The sequence below is a fragment of the Ranitomeya variabilis genome, chromosome 8, assembly GCF_051348905.1.
Source record: "Ranitomeya variabilis isolate aRanVar5 chromosome 8, aRanVar5.hap1, whole genome shotgun sequence".
Lineage (NCBI taxonomy): Eukaryota > Metazoa > Chordata > Amphibia > Anura > Dendrobatidae > Ranitomeya > Ranitomeya variabilis.
In genome coordinates this window covers 158175728-158187492 of record NC_135239.1, presented here as the reverse complement: position 1 = coordinate 158187492, position 11765 = coordinate 158175728, and the positions used below count along the sequence as shown (strand labels likewise).

Genomic DNA, 11765 nt, shown 5'->3' with positions numbered 1-11765 from the left:
GCTATGTGCACACGTTTCGGATTTTTTGCGTTTTTTTTGCGGTTTTCCCCTGCAAAAATGCTTACATGAAGCATCCCATCAATTTTAATACATTCTGCAATTTCTGTGCCCATGTTACGTTTTTTTTTCCCGCAAAAAAAAAATGCATTGTGAAAAAAACAGCATGTTCATTAAAACGCGAGCGGATTTCCTGCGAAAGTAGTCTGGATTTGCTCAGGAAAATTCTGCAAACTTTCCTGAACGTGTGCACATAGCCTAAGGCTACTTTCACACTAGTCCGTCAGTACGGGCCGTCGCAAACCATCGGCCCGACGGACGGTGTGTTAATGTAGCACGAGGGCAGCGGATGCAGTCTTACGACGCATCCGCTGCCCCATTGTAATGTCTGGGGAAGAGGGGGCGGAGTTTCATTTGCACATGCGCGGTCGGAAATGGCGGACACGACGCACAAAAAAAGTTACATGGAACGTTTTTTTGTGCCGACGGTCCGCCACAATACATCCGTTGCACGACGGATGCGACGTGTGGCAATCCGTCGCTAATGCAAGTGTATGGAGAAAAAACGCATCCTGCGCGCAACTTTGCAGGATGCGTTTTTTCTCCAAAACAACGCATTGCGACGGAGGCCAAACGACGCTAGTGTGAAAGTAGCCTAAGACTAGGAGCAGAGACTGGTCAGAAAGGACAGACACAAGGGAAATAGTAATAATAATAATAATTTTATTTATATAGCGCCAACATATTCCACAGCGCTTTACAACTTATAGAGGGGATTTGTACAGACAATAGACATTACAGCATAACGGAAATCACAGTTCAAAACAGATACCAGGAGGAGTGAGGGCCCTGCTCGCAAGCTTACAAACTATGAGGAAAAGGGGAGACACGAGAGGTGGCCCCATAGTCTTCTCCCCAGAAATCAAACAGGGGAACCATGGCGGCGCTGCCTTCCTAATAACAATGAGCCTCAGAGAGATTTTTTTTATTGCAATGAAAACACTTCCCATCGCCAAAATCTACAAAAAAACAAATCTCAAAGAGCATCCGAGAATAGCCATAATAGAGAGCCATAATAGAGAGCCATAATAGAGAGCTTGTGGTGAAGATGAGATCACCCAGCACAACATGACACTGAGCGGAGACACAAAAGGGCGGGAGAGAAACCACAAAGAGACCGCACAGAGGCGGGAGGAGCCGGGGCCGCACTCCATGACAGGAAGACGCGCCTCTCCGGCAGCAGCCGCGGAATGTGCACACAGCGCACACTGTTCACCCTCCGTCCTCGGCTACAGACACACGCCGTCTGCTAATACCGGCGGCAGACAGCCAAGCACAAGGCCAGCCTTTTCCTGCAGAGGCCGCGTCTTCACTCTGCCCTTTCCCTGCCCGTTTAAACCCACCAATAAGGAGGGCGCTGCGGTGTTGAGTGACAGGCGGGCCGGCCATCCAGCGGGCTGCGGGAGGGGATCGCGGACAGCTGCATCCTCGGATGACAGCAGTGTGTGTTTGTGTCGCTGTCACCTGCGCGCACACGGGCAGCACCGCGGCTCCTGCTTTGTACACTTCTGTCTCCCTTTGTTCTGTGCGGCCGGTGAGTGGAGGAGCCTCTGTGCTCCTGACTAGTCACTTGTCCTGTGGCGCTGCCCACTTCTGGCGTTTCTTTGTGATGTTGTGACTGACTCGCTCACATTGTGCGTGTGTCATGGTCCTCACATGTCTCTAATACCATTTTTTCCCCTGCAGATCGCTGTCCACCGTAGTGAACAAAGTGACCAGGAACTTGCTGCATATTGACGGGGCGAGCTGGGCGTCTGGAAGACTGTTGGGGCGAGATCCTGGGCTGCGGTCGTTGTGGGACAGGACCAGGTACGGGCTTGTGGGGTGACTTATTGGCACAGTGCCGTCATACAGCCACCCCGGACCGGCTGATGTGTCCGCTCTCAGGCCGTGTTCACACGCGCACGTTTCAGTCTGTATACGGTACACAATGTCCGCTCCGGCAGCGGGTCTCCCGGCTCACCCTTATAACCACGTGTCTCTCTGAGGCTGCCGTCACACTAGCAGTATTTGGTCAGTATTTCACATCAGTATTTATAAGCCAAAACCAGGAGTGGGTGATAAATACAGAAGTGGTGATGTGTTTCTATTATACTTTTCCTCTATTTGTTCCACTCCTGGTTTTGGCTGACAAATTCTGAGGTAAAATACTGACCAAATACTGCTAGTGTGACGACAGCCTGAGGCTGTAAGATGGAGTCTCGAGGCCGGCGGCCATTGCTGTCCGTCTACAGACCGTAAGATACGCTTGTGTGAACCCGGCCATAACCGCAGACCTGTCTGCAGAACCCCTCGTCCATTATGTCCTGCCGCGGCTGACGATGGGCCGCATGGGTGGGCCAGAACCTCCACAGCTGCTCATTGTTCCTTCCCCACAGTTTTATAGAGGGAAGTTATGGGTCTGAAAACCAGCCCCGTATTTGAGCTCCACTTTTTTTTTTTTTTAGGCTGTGTTCACATGCTGCTTTTTTTTTTTTTTGCTGTGGTTTTCTGAAGTTGCAGCAAAAATGTATGTTTTATTACTGCAGTGTTCATATTGGTGGAAATAACACAATGTGGGGACGCAGCGTCTAACTGAAAGAGGTACCGGTGTCACAGTTGTGGGATATTATTTGCGTGCACTGTTTTTGGCACAATGTTTATCCCGTCACTGCCTACTTCAGATGTTGTAATTCCTACTTCACAACAATATCCGCAGCCACAAATACCGCTGCATATGTCACTGCAGCACAGATGCGACATGGGAACATGCCCTTCTGGTCCAGTTAGAAGAGGCGTTCCCACTATCGGCCTCATCATCTACAAGGTATGGGAAAAAAAATCATCTGTATTGGCAGCAGATTGTCCTGTGTGCACAGAAGTTGTGCTGCCAATCACGTGAAATTCTACGCTTACAGAATGATCATTTTCTTGATCGTTCTGTGTGTAGAGTGTGTGCTGGCCTCTGTAAAGACTGGATCATCTCGTATAAAATAGCTATGAACTGGCAGCTCAAATGCGATCACCTCTATACTGTGTGTATGACCGCCACACGTGTGATTGTAAGCAGATCTTTCTCAATTTAGCTGTCTCTGCCAATGGTCTGCAGTAGTGACGAGTGAGTTTGCTCGTTACTCGAGTTTTCCGAGCATGCTCAAGTCTCAACCAAGTGTTGCCGGTGCTCGGATGCGATGCTCAGATCCATGCCCTGCATGTTGTGTGGCTTAAAGAAAGATGAAGGGATTTCCTGCCACACACGGTTAAACGGTCCTCGACCTGTCGGCTGCCTTTCACACAGTGGACCATTCCTTATTATTACAGACCCTCTCATCCCTTGGCATCACAGACTTGGCCCTATTCTGGATCTCATCATACCTGGATCTCATCATACCTAACAGACCGGACATTTCGCGTCTCCCACTCACACACCACCTCCTCACCTCGCCCCCTATCTGTCGGAGTCTCACAAGGTTCAGTCCTTGGGCCCCTGCTCTTCTCCATTTACACCTTTGGCCTGGGACAGCTCATAGAATCTCACGGTTTTCAGTATCACCTGTATGCTGATGACATACAGATCTACATCTCTGGACCAGATATCACCTCCCTGCTAACCAGAATCCCTCAATGTTTGTCCACTATTTCGTCCTTCTTCTCCGCTAGATTTCTGAAACTTAACATGGACAAAACAAAATTCATCATCTTTCCCCCATCTCACGCGACCCCCCCAACGAACCTATCCATTACAGTGCATGGCTGCCAACTCTCCCCAGTCCCACAAGCTCGCTGCCTCGCGGTAATCCTTGACGCTGATCTCTCCTTCAAACCACATATCCAAGCCCTTTCCACTTCCTGCCGACTTCAACTCAAAAATATTTCACAAATCCGTACATTCCTCAACCAAGAATCTGCAAAAACCCTAGTCCATGCCCTCATCATCTCTCGCCTTGACTACTGCAACCTCCTGCTCTGTGGCCTCCCCTCTAACACTCTCGCACCCCTCCAATCTATTCTACACTCTGCTGCCCGACTAATCCACCTGTCCCCCCGCTATTCCCCGGCCTCTCCCCTCTGTCAATCCCTTCACTGGCTCCCCATTGCCCAGAGACTCCAGTACAAAACCCTAACCATGACATACAAAGCCATCCACAACCTGTCTCCTCCATACATCTGTGACGTGACCTCGTCTCCCGGTACTTACCTACACGCAACCTCCGATCCTCACAAGATCTCCTTCTCTACTCCCCTCTTATCTCCTCTTCCCACAATCGTATACAAGATTTCTCTCGCATATCACCCCTACCCTGGAACCCTCTACCACAACACATCAGACTCTCGCCTACCATCGAAACCTTCAAAAAGAGCCTGAAGACCCACCTCTTCCGACAAGCCTACAACCTGCAGTAACCACCGATCCACCAAACCACTGCACGACCAGCTCTATCCTCACCTACTGTATTCTCACCCATCCCTTGTAGATTCTGAGCCTTCGCGGGCAGGGTCCTCTCTCCTACTGTACCAGTTATGACTTGTATTGTCTAAGAATATTGTACTTGTTTTTATTATGCATACCCCTCCTCACATGTAAAGTGCCATGGAATAAATGGCTCTATAACAATAAATAATAATAATAATAAACTGTAGCCATATTTATTGGCTGTATTACAGCCACGAAACATGCGGGGCAGGGATCAGAGCATCGGCAATACTCGGGTGAGACTCGAGCATGCTTGGAAAACTCGAGTAACGAGCACACTCGCTCATCACTAGTCTGCAGATAAATATCCCATGTGTATGGCCGGCTTTAAGCTGTGTTCATGGGTCATTGTACAGTCTGAGGGAAAAGCGGACAGCACTAGGACGTGTCGTGTGAATGCAGCCTTAATCTCAGAGAGCAACAAACCACAAAAAGATAGGTGCAACAAATGTCCAAAAATAGACACAATCTTTATTAAATATATGCATAACAAAACAAGGAATACAAGAGCAGTGGGTTAAAATTCGCAGATATCATGTATAAAACGCATGGGGCATGACTACAGACCCACACAAAGGACATCTCCGAAACGCGCGTTGGGGTGGGTTTGGAGCAGACACTCTCCCCTCATCAGCAGCTGGTAAGATACCCTCTGTATTTGGTTTATTCTTATTTATTGGCATACTTCTTTTGCCGGTACGAGCTCCTATGTGAGATATGTGATATATGTAGTACGCTCTGAGATTTCTAAATATGGAGCATATAATTATCAGTGAGCTCTGTGATCTCCCATATGGAACATGTATAAATTAGGGAGTACCTGGTAATTTTCATTGAGTTTTTGCCAGTCTGCTGATTTGTGTGGGTCTGTAGTCATGCCCCATGCGTTTTATACATGATATCTGCTAATTTTAACCCACTGCTCTTGTATTCCTTGTTTTGTTATGCATATATTTAATAAAGATTGTGTCTATTTTTGGACATTTGTTGCACCTATCTTTTTGTGGTTTGTTGCTTTGGCTATTTTAGGTGTGTCCTGTGACATTCCGTATACAGGCGTTAGTTACCCCTCACATACATTACATTTGGACATTATGTATAGAGGGGACATTGGACTTTGCCTGGTTTGTATTCCGTGTCTTCACTTAATCTCAGAGAGCTCTGGACACACAGCATTAATTCATGTAAAAAATTTCAGTGTATTCTGTGATTTTTGCCCTAGAGAATAATATAAACATTGGCTGGCTTTTAGTAATGCAGAAGTAAGTCACAGTTTGGTAATGATTTGCTTACAGAGATAATGCCTGTTTTTGATCCACAATGATGGCCATGTTGCAACAGTAACAACAAAAAAGGTGACCACATTGATTACCTTTTTACGTAACTTTATCATAGAAGAAACTGATAAAATGACAATTTGTTGTCAGTTTCGTGCATATTTACATAACTTTCTTGTAAAACAATAATATCAGGAAATGCGTATGTAAAAAAACCAAGCACATTTGTTTTGCTGCCCATTTTGTGTTGGTGATGAGTTGATTGTTTGTCACGTGTATGTGTATACAAAAACCCATTCACAGGACAGAGAACACTGTCCTCACAGGCCGCAGTTACATAAATGTACTGCAGATATGTCCTTTTTGCACATTATGTTCATATATACCTGTCTTTTATTTGTTGCATAATAAACTTTTTTTCTATTTTATTTTTTTTTTTTCTTTACTAGTCAGTCCCAAAGTTTGTTACATATCTGGTAGTTATCACCAATGTTGTGCTGTTGCCCTGTCCTGAATAGGCTCATCGTGAAGCAGTGGGATGGCTCTAACGTTATTTTTTTAATAAAAATTGTTAACTAAATCCCCTATGTTATTTTAATGCACTATGGCTACAAGTGCTTCTCACTAAATTAGAATATCATCAAAAAGTTTGTTTCTTTCAGTTCTTCAATACAATAAGTCAAACTTATAGATTACATAGAGTCATTACAAAGTGATCTATTTCAAGTGTTAATGTTGATGATTATGGCTTACAGAAAATGAAAACCTAAAAGTCATTATCTCAGTAAATTAGAATACTTTATCACACCAGCTTGAAAATTGATACTAAAATCCAAAATATTGGTCTGCTGAAATGTACGTTCAGTAAATGCACTCAATACTTGGTCGGGGCTCCTTTTGCATCAATTACTGCATCAATGTGGCGTGTCATGGAGGTGATCAGCTTGTGGCGCTGTTGAGGTGTTATGGAAGCCCAGGTTCTTTGATAGCAGCCTTCAGCATTGTTGGGTCTGGTGTCTCATCTTCCTCTTGACAATACTCCATAGATTCTCTATGGGGTTAAGGTCAGGCAAGTTTGCTTGCCAATCAAGCACAGTGATATTGTTGTTTTTTTAAACCAGGTATTGGTACTTTTGGCAGTGTGGACAGGTGCCAAGTCCTGCTGGAGAATGAAATTTCCATCTCCAAAATGCTTGTCGGCAGTGGGAAGCATGAAGTGCTCTAAAATTGCCTGGTAGACGGCTGTGCTGACTTTGGTCTTGCTAAAAGACAGTGGACCTACACCAGCAGATGACATGGCTCCCCAAACCATCACTGATTGTGGAAACTTCAGACTAGACCTCAAGGAGCTTGGATTGTGTGGCCTCTCCACTCTGCCTCCAGACTCTGGAACCTTGATTTCCATCTGAAAGCAACACCTTGGACCGCTGAGCAACAGTCCAGTTATTTTTCTGTGGCCCAGGTAAGACGCTTCTGGCATTGTCTATTGGTCATGAGTGGCTTGACGCTAGGAATGCATCACTTGTAGCCCATGTCCTGGATATGTCTGTGTGTGGTGGCTCTTGAAGCAATGACTCCAGTAGCAGTCCGCTCCTTGTGAATCTCCCACAAATGTTTGAATGGCCTTTTCTTAACAGTCCTTTCAAGACTGCGGTTATCCCGGTTGCTTGTGCACCTTTTTCTACCACACTTTTTCCTTCCACTCAACTGAACATTAATATGCTTGGATACAGCACTCTGTGAACAGCCAGCTTCTTTAGCAATGACCTTGTGTGGCTTACCCTCATGTAGTGTGTCAATGACTGCCTTCTGGACATCTGTCAAGGCAGCAGTCTTCCTATGATTGTGAAGCCCACTCAGACTAAGGGACCTTTTTAAATGCTTAGGAACACTTTGCAGGCATTTTTTGTTAATCTAATTTACTGAGATAATGACTTTTGGGTTTTCATTGGCTGTAAGCCATAATCATAAACACAAACAAATAAACACTTGAAATAGATCACTCTGTAATGACTCCATTTCACTTTTTGTATTGAAGAGCTGAAATAAATTACGGTAACTTTTTGATGGTATTCTAATTTACTGAGAAGCACTTGTATTTATCTACTTACTGCAGGGTATTTGCTCAATTTGTTTTTTTTATCGTAGGTTTTCTTTTACCTATTTAAGGAAAAGGTGTATAACAAAAATCTGATTGGGATTTGTGCATTGAGTAGTCTGGGACTCACTAGTAATTATTGGATAATTTATGTTTTCATAATTACAGCCTTACCCTTTAAATGTTTTTATAGTTGTCTAACTTTATGCAGCAAGTTACAAAACGCTCTTTGGTGCAGACTAGAAAGGTGAATTGATGGATTTATTAGGTTTCTTTGTTTTCCGGATCTAGGATATAATGACCCTCCCAAACGGCAGCCAAAACAAACTGTTGCAAGCGTGAAGAAAAGTAACCCGTTTGTTGCCAATACATAGATCGCTGATGAGATATACCGTATTTTTCTGACCATAAGACACACTTTTTTTCCTCACGGTCACTAGTCTGGTTCTCGCAAACAGCTGATTAGCTGTTTGCGAGAACGCTGTAGTGTAGGTGATCGCTGGAGAGTTATCTCCGGCGATCATCTACCGGCTCTGCTACATCTAGATGTTAGGCATCCAGATGTAGCAGAGCCGGATTCGTCTACACTGTGTGCACGTACACCATACAACATACACCATGCGACATGCTGCAACATGCGATGACATGCGGCAAGCTGTGACAACATGCGACAGCATGCAACATGCGATAACATGCAACATGCAGCAGCATGCGACAACATGCGACAGCATGCAACATGCGATAACATGCAACATGCAGCAGCATGCGACAGCATGCGACATGCAACATACCACATGCACCATACAACATACAACACATACATACTGTACATACAGACATACAATACATTAAACATAGATTACATACTCACCATCACTTGTCACTTTGATCCCCGAAGCCAGTGTCACCTGTAAAAAATATTAAAATAATAAACAAACACTATACTCCCTGATTCGCAGAAATCCAATTAAAACGAGTGTCCCACGACGATCTCCCGTGGAGAGCAGGAGCATCAGCTGATGCGACCGCTCCCCAGGGGCCCCCGGAATACAATGAAGGAAGGTATCCTTCCGCACTGTATTCCTCCGCCACTGTAAAAAATAGTCCCTAGTCTCACTTGTGGCACTGCTGTGTGAGAAAGTTCCCACGCAGCAATGCCATAAAGTGAGACCCTGAACTGAGGTAACCTCAGTGATACACTGCAGTAGCCATTGTCTCCTGTCAGTGTCACTGGAGGGCCTATAGAGCAGTGACATCACCAGATGTCACTGTTCTATAGGGGAGATCGTCGTGGGACACTCGTTATTAATTGGACTACGGCGGACAGATAGTATACGGTTTATTATTTTTAATTTTTTGCAGGTGATCGAGTATGGTTAAATTAAGAATAATATAATACTTTTTTTCTGGCTGTGTCTTTATTTTGTTTTTTTAACTCTTTCACTACTCTAGGATTAATAATGGATAGGTGTCTTATTGACACCTCTCCATTATTAACCAGGCTTAATGTCACGTTACAATAGCAAGGTGACATTAACCCTTTATTACCCCATATCCCACCGCTACACGGGAGTGGGAAGAGAGGGACTAAGTGCCGGAATTGGCGCATCTTACAGATGCGCCATTTCTGGGGTGGCTGGAGGCTGGTATTTGTAGCCGGGGGGGGGGGGGGCAATATCCATGGGCCCTCTCTAGGCTATGAATATCAGCCCGCAGCTGTCTGCGTAGCCTTTCTGGCTATAAAATATAGGGGGACCCGACATCTTTTTTTGGGGGGAGGGGGGTCCCCCTATCTTTATAGCCAGTAAAGGCTATGCAGACAGCTGTGGGCTGATATTCATAGCCTAGAGAGGGACCATGGGTATTACCCCCTTCCCAGGCTACAAATTTTGGCCCCGGCCGTCGGCTTTCCCCCTCTGGCGCAGGTTTTTTTCCCCCATTTTTTTATAGCTATATATCTAGCTATCTATAGATATATCTATCGATAGATATATTTATAGATAGATAATAGATACGATAGATCTATCTATTATCTATTTATCTATCCCATATCTATCTATCTAGCTATTATCTATCTATCTGTTATCTATCATCTATCTCTGTGTGTGTAAACATTATTCTTTGAGTATGTAAATGAAGAGGTTGGACAAGAAATGACATCACCCCTTTTTTTGGTATATCTTTATTGAGCTTACAAAAACACACACATCCGCATGAAAAAATGTGTCAAAAACGCAGATTTTACCTGCGTCAAATCCTGATGCAATCCTGAACGTGGACACCTACCCTTATGGTCAGAATGTAGCACGTGGGGAGGGGGCAGCAGCGAGTGGGATCGCACTGTCATCCCACTTGCAGGAGGCAGAAAAATGTCCCAGCTGCCCAGAATCCAGAGCTGGGGAAACCACATGGCCCTCATGATTAAAGTGCAGTGAATATTCATTAGCCGCTTCCCCGCCCACCTATCGGGGAGCAGCAAATGAATACTCCTTCACTGAAACACACATGGTTTCCCCAGTGCTGGATTCCTGAAGCAGCTGGGGAGATCTGTGTGTGGAGTGGAGGAGGCAGCAGCAGGGGCCAGAGGGGACAAGATCGCTGCATACCTTCCTGCCTGTGCTGGATGCTGAGGCATAAGGACCTGTGTGATGTCATGAAGAGGGCTGGCTGGAGCATCACATGGCAGCACAGAGCCCTCCCTCTTCTGATGTCATCACAGGTCCTTCAGACTCCAGACTAGAATCTGCTGGCTTCCTCTTATGACCTGTGCTGTGGAAAGGCAACAAGAGGGAGGGCTCTGTGCGGTCATGGGATGCTCCAGCTTTTCACCTCACCACAGTGGCTGGCTGCCACAATTAAAAGGTTAGTCTTTACAACACACAATAAAGCATTCTGCCACTCCCGTGGTGAACTATAACTCCCAGCACGTCATAGGATCTGCAGGACAGGCTGGGAGTTATAGTTCTCCTATGGGATTTTAAAGCTGCACTTCAGTGTTATTTTTCAGTGCTGGAGTGGTGCTTTAAATATAAGCCCTGTGCCCCCATTCTTATTCTCACCCTCCAGCATCTTCATATAGTACTTTACAGACACCACACTGGTCCCGCAGCTCCATCTTCTACCCGCAGCTTCTAACATAATAACATACTATTCTATATAACAACACCACATATAATAGTACGTTATTAAATTTTACCACTTTTTTTTTTTTTTGCTTTAAATATTTTTTTCCCTATTTTCCACCTCTAAAACCTGTGTGCATCTTATAGTCCGAAAAATACGGTAGATATAAGAAAACTTCTGTTTTGCCAGCATCACTAATATTCCCGTCAAATATAATGGCATTTATGACCGGGGCAGCTGATGTGCACATGGCTTCAATTCTATTTTGCAGTGTACACCGCTTAATCAAGACTGGCACACAAAACGCAGGTCTTGATAAAGAAGCAAGCCTACACTGGAGTAAGATGCACCAAATTAATTAATAATCGCAGGTCTCTTAATGAATTTAGTGCATCTTCCAGCTGCTGTGCACGACCGCAAGAAATGTACTCCAGTCAAAGATTGGAGTACATTGCAGCTGTAATCTACTCCACTTTTGTTGCATAAATTATGATGAATTTGTCAGCAGTGTCAGGCCATGTTCCCTCCTGGTTAAACTTCTCTTGCGTTTGGACATCTTGGCTCAGCTGTCTGGGACTAATATGAAAATGTCAAAAGTTGCAAAATTTTGGCACAACAACTGAAACAGCTTTATGCCAGAACCCAAACTAAAACTGATGAATCGAGGTCTAAATGTTTTCATACTGGGTGGTGTATATAATTAGTTTTTCTTATATTTACATAAATAAACAGAGAAGAAAGGTACTTTGTGTGCAGG

At 44.9% G+C, this 11765-nt stretch overlaps 1 protein-coding gene across 1 annotated transcript in view; it reads left to right on the top strand.

Moving 5' to 3' along the window:
- Positions 1-1454: 1454 nt before the first annotated feature.
- The window catches only part of SUN2 (Sad1 and UNC84 domain containing 2), an 85847-nt gene continuing 75536 nt past the window's right edge, over positions 1455-11765 (top strand). The window contains exons 1-2 of the mRNA XM_077275946.1: positions 1455-1591; positions 1744-1866. The gene's annotated coding sequence lies outside the window, so the exon portion shown is untranslated. The remainder of the gene's footprint in view (positions 1592-1743; positions 1867-11765) is intronic.